A 23,495-nucleotide genomic window follows, 5' to 3' on the forward strand; every position below is an offset into this window, starting at 1 on the left:
TGGCAGGTGATTATTTTTGCTTCCCCTTCATATCAAACACGCCAGGGATCAGTGCTGTGCTAAGGACCAGCTGTGGACAGAATTCCGGCTACGCACTTGGGGTCTCCTTGGGGCTGCCAAGCGCAGTGTCCCCTCACCTAGCGCCTGTGGCCACACACGCCCGGAGCTAGGGCCTGGGCTCCCTGGGATGTCAGGGGAGCTCCCAGGGCTGGTCCTGGGGCCTGAAGAACTCCTGCTCACCATCCGGGCCCCAGCGGCAGTTCACCTCCCCCAGGACTCCGCCCTGACCCCAGCCTGGACGAGGCTTCCCTGTTACCTGGTCTCATAGCACCTGTCTCCTCCCCCCTCACATCTGGCAATCTTGTAGTGGTTTATTGATCACCCATCGTGATCTGTTTAGCATCTGTCTGTCTCCCATGTGACCATGAGCTTCCTGGGGACGAAGGTCCATGTCCCTTTGGTTTCATGAATCCTGTCCCAGACATAGGATCAGTGTCCTAACACATGGTAGGCCACTGATCAATATTGATTGATTAGCTAGCCATTGACATCATCTGTGCAGAATGGAGTGAAAAAAGGTGGGCTAGTGAGCAAACATAAGACAATCATAGCTCTGTTCCATTTTGAGCAAACAGATTAAAAAAGAAAAAACAACCTAGACAACAGGCATTCACCAATAATGTAAAACCGTGGGTTCCAGTCTGTGGGCTACAGGTGTTGCTATGGGGAGCAGACAAAATCATTTTAAGGGATCTGTGGATTTATTTCTAGACCAAGTGCTACTTTTATTTAAATTTTTTATTATGAAAATTTTCAAACACATACTGCAGTAGGCAAATTGTCTAATGAGCTTCCTTAAACTATTGACCACATCCAGGTTATCAGCACTTCCCTCACTCCCAGATTCCATGTCGTTTCTTTCCTATATACTTAAGTATGTGTGTGTGTGTGTGTGTGTGTGTGTGTGTGTGTGTGTGTGTATTTTAAAAATAGACATTTTCTTACAAAACACCAAAAGCATCTCTGGAGAAAATGCTGTCTTGCACATGCAAATTGGACTATTATTTTAAAAAGCGTATGATTCTGCCACTACTGGTTTTCTAAAGTTAACTGCAGAGAGTCGTGGAACTCACAGGAGACGTATTTTGCCAGTGTATTTTCTCGGTTCACACACATCAAAAGTCCAACTGCTACCCTGGTGGGTCTGTGACATATTTTGATGTCGTACTTGAAAAGGCTGGGAAACTCTGATTTAAAACTTCGTTTGGGCCACAGCCTGATTTCCCCGGCAGCCTCCTGCTGTGACCTGCAGAGAACTGATGCGAGGGGCTCCGCTTTCTTCTCCGCTGCCGCCCAAGAAGGTGTTTCTGCGCTGTGGCTCACGCCTGTAATCCTAGCTCTTGGGAGGCCGAGGCGGGCGGATTGCTCAAGGTCAGGAGTTCAAAACCAGCCTGAGCAAGAGCGAGACCCCGTCTCTACTATAAACAGAAATAAATTAATTGGCCAACTGATATATATATAAAAAAAAAAATTAGCCGGGCATGGTGGCACATGCCTGTAGTCCCAGCTACCTGGGAGGCTGAGGCAGGAGGATGGCTTGAGCCCAGGAGTTTGAGGTTGCTGTGAGCTAGGCTGACGCCACGGCACTCACTCTAGCCTGGACAACAAAAGTGAGACTCTGTCTCAAAAAAAAAAAAAAGAAGGTGTTTCTGGCAGACGCTGGCATCGGATGACGGGTGACTGGAGGGGCCATGTGGCGTGCCCCCCCCCCACAGGGTGGTCCAGCAAGAGCAGCTGGCGCTGGCGTTGGTCTCTATGTCATCTAGAAGGAGGGATTAGAGGTTGAGTCCGTGGGGTAGTCAGGGTCCCAGGTGACTCAGTTCTCCTTCCGGTCTGGCATTTCCTAGCCGTGGGACGATACTGGAATCACTTCACCCCTGTGAGCTTCAGTTTTGTCATGTGCAAAATGTGCATAAGAATTCCAGCCTCCCTGCCTAGTCTCCTTGGGGTTAAAGCCCCAACTGAGGCAGCCTAGGAAAGCATTTTGCAATCTGTTAAGTGCTGTGCACATCTTAACAGGCACACGGATGCTCTCTGTCTTATGATGGCCTCTGCACAGGTCCCTTGTGGCCGCTGAGCCTCCGGGTGCTGAGGCCACGTCCCGGCCGCTCCTGCTCTCTGGGCAGCATCTCCACAGGAGCTGCCTGCTCCCCCAGCCCAAGCATCTGGCGCCAACTCGGGGATCCAAACAATCCGCAGCTCTGCCTGAACATCCACGGAGGCTCCTCGTCGCTGACACGGCCAAACGGCCATCAAACGGCTCTCGGCGGGAGCCCAGCCCCTCCCCCGGCACACATCCCAAAGCTCGGTGTCGGCCACTCTCATTTGGCAACGGCCTCTTTGAAGAGGGGTGCAGGGCTGTCCCTGTGACCACTTGGTCTGATGCAGAGGTCTTCAATCCCAGCTTCCCCCAGGGCCCCCCAGGGAGGATTTAAAAGGCTCAGCACCCAGACCTGGTCCCAGGGAGGCCAGACGGGGAGCTCAGGAGCTGGGGTCCGGGCACCGGTGTTTGCTGGAAGCTCCCAGGTGACCCTGATGTGCACGCAGGGCCAGGAACCGATTGCTCAGTCAACCAACTTGCCCGTTAAAGCTGGAGAGAAATGAACCAACCAAATCAGTCCTTACACAACCCAAAACACAGAAGTTCGTCTGGTGCCACATGGAGACTGAGCCACGGAGGTGGGACACAATGGTGGCAGCCCTCTCCCTCAGTGCAAGGATTCCAGGGGGATGAGTTATGGTGACAACTCAACTGGTTCCTGTCCGCATGGAGCTGTACCTGGTGAGCACCTTGCTGGCTAAGGTGCAGGGAAGCGTTGTCCCAACCCAGAGCAGCTCCTCAAGTTTTGGGCTGTTCCCTCAAGTGTCCCAACAGGACCGATGTCATTCACTCCCTTAGTCATCCCGGTAGATCTCTCTCCCACCCCAGGAACTGTGTCATGTCACAAGTACATACAGATTCCTAGCACCTGGTCATCGTCTTCCAGTGGGGGAGAATTACGGAAGCACAACAGGAATCAGAGCCATAATGTACTATACCTCTGTCACGCCAGGTGTTCTGCTAAGAACCGGTTTGGGCTCAGAGCAGGGCTGGGACCAGTGTGCTCTGGAAGGTGTCAGGACAGGGCTTTTTTAAAAAAATTATTTCAGCATATTATGGGGGTATAAATGTTAAGGTTACATATATTGCCCATGCCTCCCCTCCCTCCTCAAGTCAGAGCTTCAAGCGTGACCATCCCCCAAACATTGCACATCTAAGACAGGGCTTTTAAAGAGAGTTCTCTCACTTGCCCTGTGAGGGGTTCATGTGCAATTTGGTGAGATGCCAGGGAGGCCAATCTCTCTTCCAAATAGCTGCACTCGCCAACTACTTGGCAGCCAGGCGCAGAGGACGCAAGAGCCTGCTGAGACCTCCACTAGCACTGTCATGGGCCTCTGGCCACATGCAGGCTGCTGCTTGGTGGTTTTAATAGGAGCTTTGTAGGTGTAGGTCACACTTGTGAAAAGCAACCACCCAAGGGAGTGCAGGACGGGCTTGACATAGGAACTCAGGAGCCAGGAGCTGCAAAGCTGTTCTCTGTGCCTGCACAACCTCCGTCCCTGGCTCCAGCACAGGCCTAGGCTCTCCTTGGTGACGGCCCATCCCACCCTATGTGAAAGGAGGGGACTGGCACACCCCTGGATCCGAAGTGTCCTTGCAGTCTGATACCGACAGAGCCCTACTTATTCTCCTTCGGGGATCAGCTCACAGCTGCAACCCGGCCAGTCAGCACCGCCTGACTCAGGTCCAGGATGGACTTGAACTTAACACAAGCTTAAAGTGGCTCGGGGATTGTCTGGCTGTGTCAGAGAAGAGTTGGGAAAAGAATGGAAACAGCAACAATGACAAAAAAAAGCAGAAACAGAGACTGAGCCCTGATGTCGTGGTGGGAACCCTGGGGGGAAGCACACCTCGAGGGGTCCTGCTGCCCGGGTTTTCACTCCTGGTCCCCCACACATGGTCTCTGGCTTAAGCTGGCTAGAGTTTGGTTCCCATCACTTGCAACAAGAAGAATTCTAATAATTCTGCATGCACACAGGAGGAGATGTTCATGGACTGGTCACAGGGCTATTCATTGCTGGGGTGGCCACCACATATCCTGGCTGCCCTAGGGAAGTTCTGGAGCAATTACTAGTGCTGCCTTTCACGCTCAGAATACCCAGTTGCATGGGGATGTTGTCATTGTCTGTCTCTGTGTCAGAAGCCACCTGCAGCATAGTGACTGGACACAGCTCCTGCCTGTCTGCACAGGATGCTACAGTCTGGACTGAGCTCAGCATAGTGGTTATTCTACTCTTCTGTGGGTGGCCATTTTGGTGATGACATTTAACCGATGGATGGATGGGCTGTGCTCCTTCTGGGGCAGCAGCGTCTCTCTGTCCAGGGCCCCTCAGGGCGACTCCCTCTCCATGTGGTCCCTTCCACATGGCCTCTCCAGCAGGTGACCAGATTTCTTATGTGGCAGCTCAGGGGTCCAAACAGGTGCAAAAGCAGAAGCTGCCAGGAGCCCCAAAAGCCTCTGCCTGGAGTGAGCACAGCCCCCTGAGCTTCTGTCAGCTAAAGCGGGTCCCAATCCCAGCCTGGACTCGGGAGAGGGGCCTGCGGGGCTGTGAGCCCTTGCAGGTGTAGCTTGTTGACAGTCACCAACATAAAGGACCATCAGCATAACTAGTTCACAGCATCCACCTGCTAGCTGGAGGCCAAATGAGAACCTGGTGCCTATGAAGAAAGGACGGACCCACACCTGGGGGTGTGAGCGGCCAGGTGGGGACGGGACAGGATGCATTGACTCCTCCTCCTTCACTTTCAGCTTCTAAAGAATGAAGTGGGGGCAGCTCCCTTCTCAAAGTGTCCTTCCCCTGCCCCCAGCAGTACCAGGACAGCCCTGGAGCTTGTTAGACATGACAGTCCCAGGCCCCAGCCCAGACCGATGAACCGAAATCTGTAGTTTAACGAGATTCCCTTGAAGGCACTTCAAGGTGTGAGAAGAGCCGGACCCAGACTGCACCGTCTCAAAGAACTTGCAAACCATGTTTGCACAGCAAAACCCAGAGAGCTGCAGCAAAATCTGCAGCCGCCCTTGCACAGCCATCACCGCTGGGAGACCCCTGGTCATGAGGATCGACCTGTCCCCTCCCGGAGGGATGTCCCAGGATGTCAGGTTCCCGCTCAGACCCTGCAGTGAGAGGGGACAGCTCCGTCTGGGACAACTCTCTCGTCTGGCCCCGGCTCTGGTGCATCCTGACCACCCGCCTGCGCCGGGCCCCTTCCAACCCCGAGGCTCTGGGAATCCAGGAAATCCCGATTTAGATACATGGCTTCGGAAACTGGCAGCGAACAGGAGAATGGAATCCGGAAGCCCTCGCCATTGTGAGCGAGGAGTCTAGACGCTGGAAAGGGAGCCACCGAGGCAGGAAGAAGTGAAAGTCCCTTTCTCAGCAGTCCGCCTTCCAGGAAGCAATAATCAAGGGGGTCTCAGCAGAGCTCTCGGGCTCCGGCGCGGCCGCCCTGGGGCGCGGCCAGCGCGCTGTTATTGTACTCGGCGCTCCTGGTGCAAACACTCACACGCCCAGCCCAGTGCTTCCTCGCGATAACACCAGTAGCGGGCCTGCCCCGGTGTCATCCTGGACAAACAGGTGGTGTTTACTTACAGCGCGTCAAAGGGAGCCCGCGGCCAGCCCGTGCCAGCTGGGAGCAAGGCAGCTGATAAAGGCAGCTTATCACAAAGGGTTAGCAAGTGTTATTTTCTTTCTGTTTGTTTGAAGTTCGGTATTTGGACAATCGCTGTGAACCCCAGTGTGGCTGAGGCCAAGTCTAACAATGGCCACAAAGGTGGCAGCAACCAATCGGCGAGGATGAAACGATGAAACGAAGTGCAAGCGCCGCCACTGTGCAGGGGGCACTTGCCGCAGGGGCTTGTCGTGCTGGGTTTTGACAGGTAGGGGCAGCGTGAGGATTAATGCGCTGGTTTGGCTGTGGACAAAACAACCACACTGAGCAAAACTCCTGTGTGCACGAGATGGGGGCTTCTCGACCGGGGACCATGTCCTCTTTGCCGCGCCTGGCCGCACCCGGAAGCAATGACATCCAAATCTCTGGAGGTAGGAAGGAGTCCAACATCTGTTTTTCAAAGGTCCCCGGCACGCAGACAGTTTTGAGAAGCCATGCCCTAGACTGAGGTGTCTTGGAACTTAATGAACATTCCAAACACTTGGGGACCTGCTCAGTGCAGACTCGGACTCGGTGGATGGAGGGTGGGCCAGGTTCTGCGTCTCCAAGGCCCGCCTGCTCCCGGCCACAGCTGGGCCCAGAACACGCCTGGACGGCAAAGCCGGTCGACTGCTGTGCAGATGCCCGAGCATTGTCCCCCAACTCTGAGAAGCCGGCAGAGGGGCAGAGGGCTCTCCTAGCTAGAGGAGGTGGCGGTCACGCCGCTGGCAGAATGACTGGGGCTGGGTTTGTGGCTGACCACCAGGTGCGGGTCAGAGAACAACACCTCAAGGCGCAAATTTTTAAAAAACATCTTTATCGATATGTAATTCGCACACTGTAACGTTCTCCCATTTAAAGTGCACAGTTCAACGGTTCCTAGTGAACTCCCAGCGCCGTGAAACACCACCGTCCAGGTCTAGCTTGTCTCTCACCATGAAGGGCGTTCTTTCGGGCCACCTTTTTCCCACCAAGGTCCTGCAACACCTGCAGGAAGGGCACGTGTGCGAGTCCCCCTGCAGGGGTCGAAGGGGTTGAGCCCCCGGAGGGAAGCCACTGGGGTACCAGCTCCTTAGTAAAAGGAGGGTGGCGGAAACTGATGGAGCCGCCGACTCCAGAAAGCCCCCCATGATGGCCCAGGCTGGATTACACGTGTGTCCTCTCTGTTCCGCAAGCCCCCGGCTCACCTTCCACCCACCTCAGCCTCCCCTGCACCAGGCAGGAGGGCAGTAGGTTAAGCTGCCAGTTGAATCTGTTTTGCTTTCTATAGGTTTTCAGCTTTGGGGATGTTGGAATTGCTGGTGGGGTTTGGAGTGTTGGGCAGACCCCGGCGCCTCCACTGCCCCGGCTGTGCCCTGTGCCCGTGGGGGCTGCTGCGTCCTGCAGCACCGAGGTGCCCCCTCCTCTGGCCCTTCTCACACCACCAGCCATTCCATCCAGGGCCTGGGGCGGCAGAATTTTGTTCCTCTCTGCGGATCCTCTGGGGCAAAGGCCGGTGTGGCGGCCACTTTGGTGCAACAGTACCAGGGCAGCAAACTGCCCTCGGATGGGAGGACGCGGTCCCCCGATGGGCCACCAGAGAGCTGTGGCCGTCTGCGGCTAGAGTCGAGTTCCGACTCCCACCTGGGGTGTTTTTCTCTAAGCCGAGAAGCTCAAGGCAGGGAAGCACCCAGGGCGCCGGGCGGGGGACATCACGCCGAGGCTGACTCCGGAGCAGATGCCCGAGGCTCCGATCCAGGCCCAGCCGGAGAACCTCTCGCCCCTGGCGATGGTTCCTCCTGAAATCGAAATCCCTTTCGTCCGTGGGAAAAACCTCATTAAAAAAAAAAAAAAGAAAAGCTCCACTGACAAGCACACTGGCTTCTATTTATAATTTGGAGAAGGAATTTCACATGGATTCAACACATACATGAGAAATAAAAAGAATCGATGACTCAGAGGCTGAGGAGTCTCCCAGTTCTTAACAGCCTTAGCGTTTTAGGTCACCGCTCAGCTATTCAAAGACTGTTTCGTTGAAAGACAACTTATTTACCAAAGACACTGGGAGATGCTCAGAAACTGTCGCTCCCCCCCTTACCCCCGCAGTACAGCATGTGCCGTCTCTCTCTCCTGCTGCGAGTTCGGGAGCCAGGAAACCTCGGAGAGGCGCACACGGGTTGCAAGCAGCAAAGATTCTCGTTTCTTTTTCATAGATAGGAGGAGAGCAAGGAAAGAGACAAGGAAGGACCAGTGTCCAGAAAGGCAGAGCTAGGGCTGGAGCTAGAATTTCCCGCCGCTCTGCTGGCAAGTTCTACGGAAAATGAGGACGCCTTCAAATAAATCTCATTCTGTGGTCAAACCCAATCCCAAGGAATTTGGGGAGATTTGAAACTTTCGACCCCCCCTACCCCGAATTCTCATAGAGAGTCCAGCAGCGGGGAGGGGGGCTCCATCTGGGAGGTGCTGGGGTGGGGCCTGCGGGGCGGGAGGGTCTGAACGTGGGCACGTGCTCAGAAGCGGCCGAAGGAGTGTTCCGTGGGTCTGGGGGCCAGGGAGAGAAGGCAGGGTGGAGACAGCCTGGTGGCCGGAGAGGAGAGGCCAAGGGGTCGCAGCGGGACACCAGAGGGAAGAGTCGGTTGAGGCTCAGCCAGGACAGTGGTGAGCAGAGCTGTGTCCTCGCCACACTTCAGTCACAGAGGAGAAAACCAGGTGGCGTCTGCAGCATCCCAGCCTGCACGGTGACAGTCACTCGTGTGCGATGGCCGTCCCCTCCCCACCCAGGAAAGAGGATTCTGTTTATGTCCGAAGAAGGACCCCACCTCCCACGCCACCCTTTCGGGCTCCCGTCCGTCACGAGGGCGTCAGGCCCCATGGCTGTGCCGGGAGGGAGGCGGGGGCGGCCAGGTGTGGGAGGGGATGGAAGGCTCGGCCAGGGGAAGCAGCTCATGCCCTCCGCACTGGCCCCGAGTTGGAGTCTGGGCTACTTCCGATATCCCCCAGCTGCTGGGCTTGGCTTCTCTGATGATGGCATCGCCAAGACGGGAGCTCGGGCAAGGGTGCCCTGGACAGCACGGGCGGGTCCACACCCACAGCCGGTCGGCTCCGAACCCAACCTGCGACACAAAGACTGGGGCCCACGGCACCCTTGAGAATCATCTGAGCTGCCTGGAGGGGCAGGACTTGCTCCTGGAAAGCTCAAAAACCTCAGAAGTTACTTCTGTTGTGTCTTTATGAACTCTGGCCATGGGCTCCCTTTCCCCAGGGTGGACGGGGGGGAAGGCAAAGGGGTTTAGAACAAGAGCTCGTTTCAAGCACGCGTGACCGGGTGCTGGTGAGTGTGGCACCTGTGCCTGTGCACGCGTGAGCGTGTTGTGGTTCCACCGGCTGCCCTCCACGGAGGAGAGGGGCTGCCTGTTTCTTGCTCATTCGAGTTACACCTGCTGTCCCCACCCCAGATGCTCCGTCCAGGGCTAAAGGACCTGCTCGTCCACTCGGTCTCGCAAATGTGTTCGCAAACAGACCCTCCCCGAATTTCCAGCTCTGGGGCCCGGCAACTTCCACGTCCCTTCTGTCTTTCTAAGGTGGGGACGTCGGGTGGGAAGAGGGACAGTCACCAGGCAGCCGTCGTGGCAGCAAGCCCCCAGGAGAAGTGCAGGACTCGAACAGTGGGACGGCGACCACCCTCGCCCTGCTGCTGGGCGCAGGCGGCCGGCGGCAGCTCCCTCCGTGGCCGTGCCGGGGCTCACAAGCGGCGCTTTGTCCCGCCGGGGATCTGGGACGTCCCGTGAGCTGGAACATACACACGCCCACTGGATTAAGAGCCGTCAGACTGGTTCCCAAAGCAAACACTGAGCTAATTTTTCCAGCATATTCCTTTCATGTCTGGGCTGCTCCGGGCTCCGCCGGGTCACTGGCGCTTTGTTGCTGCTGCACCGAAGCCCCCAGCCCTCCGCCTTGCTGGCTCCCGGCGTCCCCTCACACCCGCGTTCCGGCACAGCGTCCCCTTTCACAGGAGGAGCTGGGAGAGCCCCGAAGAGTCCCTCTAGGATTGGCCTTTGAAACCTGCAGGCTGGGGCAGGAACTCACTGGAAGTTTCGGATCACATTTCTCCCAGCCCGTGGCACGTGTGGCCCACAGAAGTCAAGCCGTCATTCTAGGATGTGTCCCAGATCCTGTGTCACATGTTTCCCTGCCTGAGGACCGTGTGATGGTGCCATGGCCACCCCTAATCCCTGTTCAAGTGCTCCAAGGGCTCCCCTTGCCTCGAGATCGTGTCCAGACCCCTTGTCTGGCTCCTAAGGCCCAGCCTGGGCTGGCCCTCACGGCTAGCCCCTAATCATGCTGAATTTATTTTGTTCCCCCAATGTGGGATGCCCCCTTCCTTCTATGACCCAAGAGGAAACCTCGTTACCATCTGTGTTGGGTGGGGTCCAAGCAGGACGGGAGACACACTCTGAATATTGGAAATACATAGAGAGAATTTAACGCAGGGCATTGGCTACATGAGCCGCAGCGTTGCCCACCGGGGACAGGGAGGTGCCATGGGTGAGTGACAGCAGGAGGTTGCAGATAGGAGGACGCAGTGTGGGGTCCCCCAGGCCACACCCACCGTGGCACCTGTCGGGGGCGCTGCTGCAGCCCTGGAGACACTGAGCATGCAGAGGAGGAGCAGAGGGCATGACCACACCTCCCTTCCTCCTGCCTTTGTGGGTTCCCCGGGGCCTTCCGTGGCTGAACCAGCTGGCAGTCAGCAGATGTGGGGACCCGGGGGTACAGCTCAGGCTAGCCCATGTGTGCTGTGGGGCAGGACAGGTGAGACAAGGGCTGCCCTGGCAACAGACAGACAGGGGCCTCGGGCCGCCTGCCTGGGTGGGACCCAGCCTTCTGCATCTCCTTTTGCTTCTCGTCATCATTCGCTTGCGTTTTCCAAAACACTACGATGCAAGTGACAGAAACTTACCTAAGCAAGAAAAGGAACATGTTGGGCTGTGGAACTGAAAACTCCTGTTGTTGGATTCAGGCAGGGCTGGATCCAGGGACTCAAACAAGTAAGTGAGATCCCGCCTGGACCATGTTGGCTCCAGCTCTCTCCTCTGTCTGGTTCCACTTTCAGGGTGGGCAAGGTGACAGCTGTGTTCCCTGCACGCCCCTGTCTCCTCCTCACAAACACAGGCCCCAGTGAGATGGGAAATGCGTCCTGTAGTTGCTGGCACCTGGAGTCCCAGAGCTGCACTTCCATGGCAGACGCCCCTTGGGAGCAGGTGCCGCATGCCCACAAAAACAAAGAAATGTGCATTCCTCATTGGAAATACAAGTCGGGACTTCCTCTCCTTGCTGTTCTCACCGTGTGCAAGGAGCTGGCCCCGGGGACCCTCCAGGTGCAGGTGTTCCCTGCGAGCACACCAACATTCCCTTGGGGACTCAGAAATCGGAGGTCCCACTCATTCGTTCATTGATTCAATGAAAACACTGAGCACCTTTTCCATGCCAGATGCTGTTTGTGCGTCGCTGCATGAGATGGATGACGTCCCTGCCCTTGTGAAGCTTACATTCCAAGAGGGGGATCCAACGGCAGAGTGGTGCCGGGCGTGATGCCAGGGAGGGCTGCTCTCTGAAGAGGGGCTTCCTGGACTGGGCACTGTGGGCAGGGCAGACACAGGGGACTTATAGGCCTGTTTGTGCAAAAACTGCACCATCTTGACCTCCCGGGATACACGCGTCCACTGGATGATTGTAAATGGTGATTTTCCCAGATGGATTTAGTGAATAGGGTAGTAAGTGCTAACCATAAAAATGGTTAACTCTTTCCATGTTCATGATGTGGAAAGGTGACACACTGTCTTTAGCTTGGTACGTTCTCTGCGGGCCGGTGGAAGGGAAGGGACCGAGTGTGCAGGGGGAGGCTGGTGTTGTCTCCAGGAACGGCCGGCTGATTTCACCTCCCTGACTCCCAGCAGCTGGCACCGAGTGAGCCCCTGTGTTGAGGAGCAACGCGACGCTCGCTCCAGATTCTGTGCCCGAGAGTCCTGAGGCCCTGGGCCGGGGAACGCATGCAGCAGGCCTGTGGGTGGGAGTCCCCACTCCAGTGCTTCACACGGACCTCAAAATGTTTGCAAAATTATAAAAAACAACAAAAAAACCTCTATCTATATATTTAACTAAAATGTTAAATATGAAACAGGTGCACATCACACAATCTCAGAGAGAGGAAAAGGTAGGATGTCGTCAGGCACTAAAAATACCCCACAGACTCTCCTGCCGTGTCAGTTCCCACCGAGCTCACTGGAGACAGAGGGGAGGGCAGTGTTCAGTGTGTATGTCCCACGTCTGGAATTCAGATGCCAGTGACCTCGTTTCAGCGGGAAAAGTGTTTAAAATAGACAAGTCACAAGAAACAAATGAAAGTTGTTACATTTTGTTGGTAGGGGTACAACTCTGGCAGCATTCATGTTGAGGGGCTTTGCTGTGGAGCTATTCTTTGTGCTTTGTGGAGCCTGTTTGGAGTTTCTGTCTGCTGCTGTCATCATCATCATCATCTTCACCATCACCACCATCTTCATCATCACCACCATCACCTTCATAATCATCACCATCACCACCACCACCACCATCACCAGCATCATCTTCACCACCATCATCACTATCCTCATCATCACCATCATCATCACCACCACCATCACCATCATCATCTTTACCATCATCACCATCATCATCTTCACCATCATCACCATCACTATCATCACCACCACCATCACCATCATCATCTTTACCATCATCACCATCATCATCTTCACCATCATCACCATCACTATCATTACCACCATCATCACTATCCTCATCATCACCACCACCATCACATCATCATCTTCACCATCATTTTTATCATCACCATCATCATTATCATCATCACCACCATCATCATCTTCATCATCATCATCACCACCACTGTCACGGGTGTCTTCATCATCCTACTATGGTTAATGTCAAGCCCAGAGAAACTTGTGACGCAGCAGCGGCAGCAGCCGCCCCCAGCAGGAGCTTCACACACGGACGCCCTTCTCTTTGGCTTCTCTTTACGCAGTTGCAGGGGAACAGGAGCCAGCATTTTATGCACCGGCTGTCTAGTCACCTCTGTCCCCTGGCTCTGCCCAGAGCCTGACCTCGCAAGTCAATGACAGCTGTTTTCCTTGTGCGAATTGGCTCCTGGCAGCCACCCTGGCCCAGCTTTCAACGGGGTGGATTCCCACGAACTCCGTTTCGTGTTGTCAGCTGGTTCCGATTAGGGACGAACCCATAAAACGTGGGGTAGCACAGTCGCACGGTGTTCCTAGACGTGGCATGCTTCCACGTGTTTTGATTTACGGCTTGACCAATGAAACCCAGCCCTTCAGCAAGGTGGATTCCATCTCTCACATATTTTGCACATTTTGGTAAAGGCAGCTCTTTAGAGATTAGGAAAAAGGGAAGGACGTAGGCGTGAGCAGTGCATTGTGAGCTTGCATAGGTGCGTGGGCTTCTGTGTGGGGCGTGAGAATGCGTGGGTGCAAGTATGTGAGAGAGGGCACGTGTGTGAGATGCAAGTGTCTGTAAAAGCACGTGCGAGCGTGTTACAATGCATCAGGTCAGCCGCCGCGTCTCTCTGGCAGGGTAGTTCACACCAACTCAGAACACCTAAGATTTCTGTACTCATTCCCCTTGTCAGCACCCTGGGTCAACTCAACCAGGAACATAAAAATAAATACATATTTATACCATGGCATTCTCCTCCCCCACCTCACCGACGGTCCCTGCCCCTCCTAAATAGCCCCTTTCCGTCTGCTGTTAGTTTCCCTTCCAGGGTGGCTGTGACTCATCAGTTTTTCCCGCCTTTGTGCTGGATGGAATTGTTGGCCATGAAAGCCGCAGTAACTTTGTGATTTTATGTAGAGAAAATCCCGCGCGGTAGGTGTATGCCCGGGACGGTTTCTGCAGGGATTCCGGACAGAGCGCAGACGACATCTCACACACACAGACATGGGCCAGGTAAAGCAGCACAAAGCTGCCTTAGGGGCCACCCTGAGGTGGGTGGTCTATCTGGGTGACGGGAGGGGCTCCCCACATCTGTGTGTCTGTGCCACAGGGCCGGCTGCTCACCTGAGCGCTGTGGCCGGCATTAGCCGGTGCTCAATAAATACAGGTGCCCACATGCATCATCGTGGGGGGTGTGAGAGACCCAGGGAGGCTGGGGGGGGGCAGGTGTGAGTCAGGTGTTGTGGATTCTGTTCAGAGGAGAGGAGGGCGTTCTAGGTGACACTTGGAGTTGAGAATTAGAACTGCAAAATCAGGAGGGAGCTTGGGGGCCACAGGCCTGGCCTCCTGCAGAGCGGCCAGTAAGGTGCCGTCAAGAGCCGTAATAGACCACTCATGCTTTCATTCATTCATTCGGGAAATGAGGCTGCAATGGTGAATGTCAGTCCCTGCCCACATGGAGTGTGTCTCCAGGTGGGAAAGACAGAACATCGACCAGCAAACAAGCGGAAGAAATTCTCAGATTGTGGAAGGCCCTCGACGAAACAGGGTGCTGTGTGGGTGATCAGGGAAGGCTTCCCCCAGACATTCACAGAGAGGCTAAACCTGAAGGAGGAGAGAGAAGAACACCTGGCCTTGGCCCCACAGAAGAGGCAGGAAGAGCAATCCAGGGAGCAGCAATCGCAAGTGCAAAGGCCCTGCGGCAGGTTCGACCGGCTGTGCCTGTTGGTCAGAGAGGAGTTTGCATGGCTGGAGCTCAGTGAGGTGAGACTCCAGTGCCGGATCTTTCTCTGCGTTCTAGTTTTAGGGTGGCATGGACTTTGTGACCCCAGCTGGGAGCCTGGAGAGTGAAAGGGGAGAGTTGCATCATCCCTTAGTGGCGCAGGGTATGCAGCTGGCCCCGCTGTTCTGAATCCTGCCTTTTTCCCACTTGAAACATCGTAAGCATCTTTCCATTTCAATAAGTGTTTTTCTTGCTTTTTCCCCCATAAAACCATCTCTGAAGGCTGCCCAGCACCAGCCTGCAGCTGTGCCACCTTCCCACAGAATGCCATGGTCATCTCCCAGCCCTCTGCTGCAGCAGGTGGTACGGGAATGACAGTCCCCTCAGCCAGGTCCTGGTGCAAGTCCATGGTTGTTTATTTCTCCAAAACTAATTCCTAGAATGTAAAGTTTTGTGGTTTAATTTTAAGTTGCTAGGCAAGAGAACGTGGGTACTCTTAATACTTCCGTTCTGCTTTACCAAACTGCCCCTTGAGAAAATTATCCCCCGCCCCGCTGGGTATGAAGGGTGATGAGGGGTGTGATTACGTTTAGATTCTCAGTCTGTTTGAAAGTGAGACTGTTGGACGTGGAGGGCAAGGGTGAGCCGGCTGGGAGAGGCGGAGGTGAGTGTTCCAGGCAGGCGGAGAGCCCCAGCCAGGTCAGGAACGCGGAAAAGCATGCACGTTGCAGGTTCTGCTTGTGACCAGTGTTCTGCGTCTTAGGGAACTAGATCACTTCCACTTTTGGATCCATGATCAGATTGGGAGAAGACAGATTATATGTATATTAATAATCCTCATTAATCCTATATTAATAATCCACTCTGACCTCTTCTCCAAAATACACAACATTTACCAGTGACAGTAGTGGTTGTAACAGATGTCTCCCTGTCCTCAGCCTCGGAGCCAGTAACTGCGTCCTCCATCCTCATGTCCTGAACCCTCTTAAGCTGGGGTAGGAACTCTTACTGTCTCCATTCTGCAGCTGGGGGACGAGTGCATCTGCTCCATCCTGTCCACACGGCTCACCTGGCTTCTCAGTGGACCAGGCACCCAGGGCCCCGAATGTGGTGATGGTGGTGATTATCATGGTGATGGTGGTGATGGTGATGGGATGATAATGACAACATGATGGTGATGACGTTGACAGTGATGATGACGACAGTGATGATGATGGTGATGACAATGATTGTGATGATGATGGTGATGGTGGTGGTGGTGATGTGGTGATGACCGTGATTGTGATGATGATGGTGATGGTGATGATGATGATTATGATGGTGATGACAATGATTGTGATGATGATGGTGATGGTGATGGTGATGACCATGATGGTAGTGATGGTAGTGATGGTGATAATGGTGATGGTGATGATGGTGATGACCATGATGGTGGTGACGATGGTGATGGTGATGATGATTATGATGGTGATGATTATAGTGATGGTGATGATGATGATTATGATGGTGATGATTATAGTGATGTGATGATGATGATTATGATGGTGATGATTATGGGGATGGTGATGACATTGATGATGGTGATGGTGACAATGATGATGGTCATGACCATGATGGTGGTGACAATGGTGATGGTGATCATAATGACTAACACAGAACTCACTCTGTGCCAGGCCCTGCTCTAAGTCCTTTGTACATGTTACTTCATTTCATTCTGATAATTACCCTCTAAGTGAGGAGTTATCATTATCCCCATTTTACAGATGAGGAAACTGAGGCCCAAATCGTGATGCCCCTTGTGCAATCTCAGAAGTGGCATTTTAGAAATACTCATTGTGGCAGTAGTGACGCAGAGTTGAAAATGAGGGATTTAGTTTCCTTGGAAGCAGTAAACACAACCGCGAAAACGTGTTTACAGCTCACGTGGAAACTCAGGCCAGCAGGCTCTCCTGGCCTTTTCTTTTCTTTCTTTCTCTTTTATGCATTTATTTTTCAATGTTTGAGCTTCCATTTCACTTACAGTCTGTGAAAAATATTTGTCCCTTTCGAGGTGCTTGTTCACCCTGGAAAACTGGCCGCCGTCCAAGCGCCGTTTTCCTGCCATCGGTGCAAACGAGGCCTTCGCGCTCCCAGAGAAGAACATGGCCAGGTACCCTCTCTTTGTGGAGACCCCTTTAGACCTCACTCTGTTTACTTCCACGTTTTCCCCTTGTTTATTGTACCGAAAAAGCAGCACACACACGGAATGTAAACCAGACAAGACAGGCGGAGCGCGTTTAGGATTTTCCGTCGGTGCTCGGCGTTTCTGACGACTGGGCAGCGGCAGGAGGAGACGGATGGAGGGACGACCCGTCACAGTCATCTCGGCCCGGGGAGTCAGAGCTCCGTGGAGGGGCGCGGCAGGGAGCACTGGGCGGGCGGATCCCGTGATCGGCTCCTCCAGAAACTTCATGGTCCTTTGAGGAAGGTCCTGTGCCAGGTGCCAAGTGTCGAATGGGGGGAAAAGCTGAAATCCGTGGACCACAGGGACTTCGGGCCAGAGTGCGTGCGGGCGGCAGTGAATGCAAAAGCGAATTGGCAGCTACAGTGTCACGTGGGACAGTCCGCGTGGGGTGTGGCAGAGAGCACCTGTTCCGTGTTCACTGTCCTGAGCACGTGAAAGGGCTCCGCGCTTCCCCGCCCCCCTCGCAGGTGGGCGGGGGCCAGGAGACCCGTTCTGGACAACAGACCGTGAGCCACGGTGGCACCTGCCACTCTGGGCAGTTGAGGCAAGAGTGAGTTCGCTACAGGCTCTCTGCCCCTTGCTGTGTCCAGAAGTGGAGCCTCCCTCCGCCTGGGCCCCGACTGATGATGCGGGAGAGGGACCCACAGACTCGAGTGAACGCGCAACACGCATAAAAAATGGACGTTGGTTTTATGACGTCTCTGAGGTTTCTGAGCCACTTCGACACCACGGCCCCACCTTGCCTGTCCTGGCCGGCACAGTGCTCTGGAGCACAGGGGCAGGAGGGGGGCAGCAAAGGCTTTTCCTTGGACATGAGAGGGAAACTGAGCCCCAGATGGAGGAAGAGCACTCCAGGAGGAGGGAACAGCGTGTGCGAAGGCTGAGAGGAGAACCTTGCACTGCCAAGGAAAGGCAGACGCGCCCGCATGGAGGAGAGGAGTGTGCAGGTGGCTCACAGGAGGGGAGCTAGAGCCTCAGACGCCGTCCTAAGCGTGTTGGTCTTTGTCGTGCAACCAAGGAGAGTCACCCGGGCATTCTAAGAGGGGCGACACAATCGCTTGCACGTGAAAGGCGCTGGCTGCAGACTGGCCCGGAGGAGGGAACGAGACCGAGTCCGAACCCCCACGGACTCTCCACCCATTCAGCATCCATTCGGCGCATGTTTACGAGCCCCACGACATGCCAGGCCCCGGTCTGGGTGCTGGGGAGGCAGCAGCGAGAGAACACGGAACGCACATGCCGGATGGACACGCGTGGACGTCAGGTGTCTGTGCAATGTCCAGAACATTCCAGGCAATCCGCACGCCCAGGGGAAGTCTGACGACGTGTCCTTGAGGAGGTGGGGTACCGTAACCCCCTCGGCACCCGGGTAGCGCCAGCCCCCCCAGCCCACAGCAAACGCCAGCCAGCAGCCCGAGGGCTCCCTGTGACTGATGGCAGGGTGAGGATAGCAGCTCCCAGACCAGCACGACACCACCAGGCGCAGGGACTGTTCCCATGGTGCGTGCCTGGAATGCTCTAGAATTTTTAATTGGTTTGTATTTATAATAAAGTGCTTAAGAAAAAAATTATGTAACCAAAACACATAATTGCACTGTTCAGGGAGAGTTGCGTAAAAGCACAAAGAGGAGGTGTCAGTCTGATTCCAAATAAACATTATTCAAAATGGTCACAAGGATGGCAGCAGGATGTCCACACTGGGGAGGAGGGTGCTGGAGCCAGCCGCGAAGGCAGGCGGAAAGGGCCCCTCCCCACCCTGGTTCCAGCCCTCTCTCCTCCTCCGTGCCAGTAGGGGAACAGAATCCCCCTGACCGTCAGGGCGACCACACGCCATCGGCATGGCAATCCCTCCTTGCCGCCCAGAATGCAGCACTTTCAAGACTCGGCCCGTAGAGCACCTGAGGGACCCTGGGCGGCAAGAGACACTCTGGGGAGGAAAAATGAAATCTGTAGATACAGGCTGCTCGGGCAGACAAAGGCGGGGTCTCAGGGGACGGCCTTCTGGTCCTGCTCTGGGCACAGAGGGCCGCAGGGCGCCCCACGGGAGGGCGGCGGCCTTGGAGAGCGCCACACCCTCCCGGCAGCCCCAGCCCCCAGACGGCCTTAGGGTCCCACTGCCCAGCTGGGCCCCGTGCCCACCGACGGTACGGATGTCATCAGCTCACAGTGTTTATTCCTGGCTTTTTCCATTGCGCTCGGGGCCAGCTATCGAGCCAGACACATTTTGCTTTTTTTAACTTAGCCTGGTTATGACTACAGCGTGGAGCTGGGATCTGAGAGGAGGGCTCGTATCTCCGTTGACACAGAAGTGCCAACTGTGTCTCTTTGATGGCGAGATAAACTCGGTTTCCAGCAAAGGGGACAGAGCACAGGCAAAACAGGTGGGGCCCTCCCTGGCAGAGGCTCCTGGGAGGTGGGAGAGCTGCGCCACGTCTGCATGAGGCGGGGGACAGGCCACACCTGGCAAAGCCTATCTGTCTCTGAGTTTCCACCGACCGGCGTGCGGGGCTGAGACGTGCAGACGCACCGACTCTCCCGCCAGCCCCTGGTCTTGGTGGCCGGTCACTGCCCTCTTAGCTGTGCCAGCCGCACCGGCATTTGTTCATCTAACACGCTTGCCACCACCTCTCCTGTGCCAAAATCCACGCTCAGTTCCCTGGGTAGAACGGAGGACGTGATGGACGCGTCCCTGTCCTTAGGGAGCTTCCCGTCTAGGGAAAAGACAGGCCCACGTGAGCCACAGAAGGCTAGTTAGGAAAAAAACAGCCACTCTTTCAGATGACCAAAAATCTGCCAAAAATATTGCCAAAAATCTGTTGCTATTGGGTGGCACAGCCAATGTAAAGGGTGGCTTTAAAACAGGTCACCAGTTCCCCAGTATTGGGCCTTCTCAAGTCCACACCAAGGGAGACCTCCTCCCGGTGGCTAAAGCGGGACCATGCCCTTGGTGGCACTTTTCACAGAACACTCGCACCAGGCCCAGCAGCCCACACCTGGCAGGCCTGATCGCACCGTGCGTGGGGGGCGAGGGTGGCCAAGGGGGCCGTGGCGGGGCCAGTGCTGGTCACGGCTCCTGCCTGGAAGGACACACGTCCCAGGGACACTCCCAGGGAGAGGTGTCACACGGAGGGCCACGCCCTGGACAGCAGAGCAACTCCTGGGCACCCCTTTGTTTGGTTTCATGTTTTATTTTTAATTTGAGCCAAAATTTCCTAAGACTGGGAGATGTCGTCAACCGTTTTGAACTTGTGGCTTCTCTTGAAATCCGGGGAGATACGGCCACACAGGCTGGCATCTCTCTCGCGGTGGCCACAGCGGGTGTAGCTGAGTGTGGGCTGGCCAGTGGGGTGGGGTGAGCAGAAGGAGAGAGACAGGCAGAGACAGGGAGATGGGGGAGGAAGAGGGAAACAGGCAGAGACAGGAACAGGGGAGGGAAGTGGAGGCAGGGAGAGAGCGGGGAGGAGAGGCGCAGGGAGACGGAGGGAGGAGAGAGGAAACGGCTGCACGATCAGGCGGCTTTGCCCACGTTTCCCTCTGTGGACTTCTGCCCGGAGAGGGAATTGGAGCCCAGTCCCCTCCGTGCCCCTCGGCCCACCCAGAAAGAGCATCTCACAGTCCCGAAGGCGAGTTGAATTCCCTGTATGCAGACGGAGCGATCCCGGCGCTGACCCTGCGGTAGAAGCTGGCCGCTCTCGTGGGCCAGCGGCGGAAGCAGCATGATTTATGGCCGAGTTAACTGTTCTTTCAGGGATTACTTTCTCTATACTGTTCTTAATTGAAGGCTTACGTGCTGACATTAGAACTTAATTCCCGCTGAAGTGCAGCTCTGCTGGAGCTATTGAGTGTCTGCTCTGCCCCACTCTGTCCAGCCCCAGCCCCAGCCTGGGGGCAGGTCCCCCCCCCCCCCCGGTTGACTCTGGCTGGAATGTCCCCTCCCCACAGGTGCCAGGTCCAGGCTGAGCTGAGGGGACCAATGCTCCATGCAGAATAGCGTCAGCCTGGCCTCCTGGCCCTGTCCCCGTCCCCAGGAGGCCAGGACAGCTGCCCCCAGGGTAAGAAAGCCGTGGCTCCCCCAGGGTGCCGAGCTTAGCCTCCCACTGGGGCAGGCAGAGGACCGGCCACCCCTGCAACTGTCACTCACAGCCATATGGGCCCAGCAGACAAATGTCACTCACTGTCCCCGACTAGATCAAATAAACTGGCCGGGGAGAGGCAGGGACCAGAGGGGGACTGATGGCTTTACCTTCAGTAAACCCTGAAGTCTCTCAGGCAGGCATAGGCACAGGCCACAGACACACACACGTGTCCACAGACACATGCATGCACCATGCACGTGTCTTCCTCACCTCCCTGAACACACGGAGCACATGGGCGCTGGTGGTGAGAGTGTCTGGGCCTGGATAAAGGCGGTCCCACGACGTCGCGAATGCACAAGTGCCCTGAATCGCACACTTTAAATGGTTAGTTCTGTGCTGCGTGAGTCTCGCCTCACCTTTACACGGGCAGCATCGATGCGCGTGCGCTCCATCCACGCACACACCACGCTTCTTCGCAGACTCACTCGCGTGTGCACTGACATAGTGTCCAACAGCAGGGAGGAGGCTCCAGTGAGGCAGGGTCCCAAACTTGCCCGATTTCCCAGACCCCCTCCCACCCTTAGCAGGGAGAGAGTGCCATGCTAAGTCCCCCCAGTCCCTGTGGTGAGTTGAGGTCAGACCCACGGGGCAGCCAGGATAGGCGGGTTGGCTCAGAGACTCTGGTGTCCGCTGTCTGATCTGTGCGCGTACCCAGGCCTCTGCAGGCCCTGACCACTGCCGCCGCAGTGCAGTGAGGCTGCGGACTGCGGTGGAGCATATGCGCCCCAACAGTCCAAAACCAGACGCAGCTCAGCAAGGATGCGGTTTAGGCAGCTTAATGATCATCTATCGCAAAGGCCTTTAAACTCCCCATGGGATTGGAAGAGCGACGTGCACCAGGGCAATGAGATCAGCCCAGCAGGCAGGGAGTAGGATGACGACCCGATCCGGGAGCCACACGCCACTCACTGGGAGTTAGGCATACCTGGCGGCAGGTCTCTGTGCATTGGAGCATTTTGCAGGTGACTGTGTCAGGCCACAGAATGCTGCCGCGGCCTGCGTCACCCCCACCCCCATGTAAACCCATGGCCTGGGAAGGGAAGCAGAGATGCTCTCCAGCACACGGCAGAGCTGGTGTAAGTTCGGGGGTAAGAGCAGGGAACGGTGCCGGGACAACTGGATGCTGGTGGCCACCACGCAGCTACTGGACGCAGGGCCCTTCCACAGCAGAGGTGGGGTCAAGTGTGGAAACCAAGGTGAGACATCTGCCCTCCATTGAAGGTGTCTGCAGGTTCATGGCTTTGGCGGGTCTGCCCCGGCTGTGCCCACCCAATGTGTGCCCACCCAGCACCCGCGAGTCAGGGGCTGGTGTCAGAGGCTGGACGAAGGGTTTAGGCCAGTGCCGCCCAAAACTACCCACGGCCATGCCTGGGAGTCACCTTCCTCCTCCCTGCCCTCCCTCCTTCCCTCATCCCTCTTCTTCCTCCTTCCTTCCTTCCCTCCTCCCTCTCATTCCTTCCCACCCTCCCTCCCTCGCTTTCTCTCTATTTCCCTTACCCACCCAGGAAGCAAACATCAAACCGAGAGGGACTTAGACGCCCTCAGGAACTCATCTCCACCCTCCCCCCCACGGCCTGGTGTCCTGGTGCCCAGACGCCCAGCCCAGACGCCTGCAGGCCTTGGCAGGCGGCGAGGCTGCACCAGGTATGCCATGAGCAAACCCTCCTGGCGCCACGTGGCTGCTCCTGAGCCCCTGGGCCACCGCTGGCACCAGCGCCAGCACTTTGCAGTCCTGATCCCTGGGGACCAGGAAGTCAGCCCTGAGCCCGGCCGGCAAGAAACCTCCAGACAGACCTTTCAGGGACCTTCTGCACTCAGTTGACGGCTCTCTCAAGCGCAGTGTTCTCCGCGTCTCAGCAGAATTCCAGCCCTTCGTTTGTGCTGACAACCACACATTCCTTCATTGTAGTCTGAGCCCCTGAAAGTGCGGGAGGGAAAGCAGGGTGAGAATCCGTGACCCGCCGTCTCCTCCTTGCACCTCTGTTTCTCCTCCGCCCCTCTGGAAAGTGCTCCTCGCTGGCCCTGGCTGTCCACGCCCCGCTGAGCCTTGAGGACCACGGTGCGGCCTGCGGCCTGTGCCCTGTGCCCCTCGTAGCATGGAGCACGCTGGGTTCCCTGCAGCACCCCCCTCCCCGGCGTGGAGGCCGGAACAGCTGCATGGGGAGGAGGAGACCCCGGCCGTCCAAGGTCTGGGACGCAATTTCCCCCTCGAATGTTGGGGAAGTTTGAACCCCACTCCTGTGAAACCCTAGAGAGCAGGGGAGGTTGCCTCGACGTGGGTCTGCTCCAGGCTGGTTGATAGCCAAGGGTGGGGAGGCTCGAGGTCAGCCGGTGTCCCCAGGTGGGGGGTGCTGGAGGCGGCCGCTGGCCCCCACCGTGGGCCGAGCATGATCTCAGGTGAGTGGCCCACCCTCTCTGGGCCTCGGGTCCGCAGTTATGAAAATGAGAGCTTCGGACAAGTCTGGGTGCTCTGAACCTCCCAGCCACGGAGCCCCGGCCACCAGGTGCCTCTGCCGACACCTCACCCACCGTCAGCGGGGGCCAGTTTGAGTGCTCAGGGGGCGAACGCCTCGGTGGAGTTGAACGTGAAAGAGGAGCTGGGGAGGGAGCACCAGG

The 23,495-nt window shown here is 56.2% G+C and overlaps 1 protein-coding gene across 1 annotated transcript in view; it reads right to left on the bottom strand.

Moving 5' to 3' along the window:
* Positions 1-23,495, bottom strand: part of MTHFSD (methenyltetrahydrofolate synthetase domain containing) — a 427,514-nt gene that overhangs the window by 166,415 nt on the left and 237,604 nt on the right. Inside the window, exon 2 of the mRNA XM_020282870.2 lies at positions 22,674-22,797. The gene's annotated coding sequence lies outside the window, so the exon portion shown is untranslated. The remainder of the gene's footprint in view (positions 1-22,673; positions 22,798-23,495) is intronic.

The sequence above is a fragment of the Microcebus murinus genome, chromosome 20 (genome assembly GCF_040939455.1).
Source record: "Microcebus murinus isolate Inina chromosome 20, M.murinus_Inina_mat1.0, whole genome shotgun sequence".
Taxonomy (NCBI): domain Eukaryota; kingdom Metazoa; phylum Chordata; class Mammalia; order Primates; family Cheirogaleidae; genus Microcebus; species Microcebus murinus.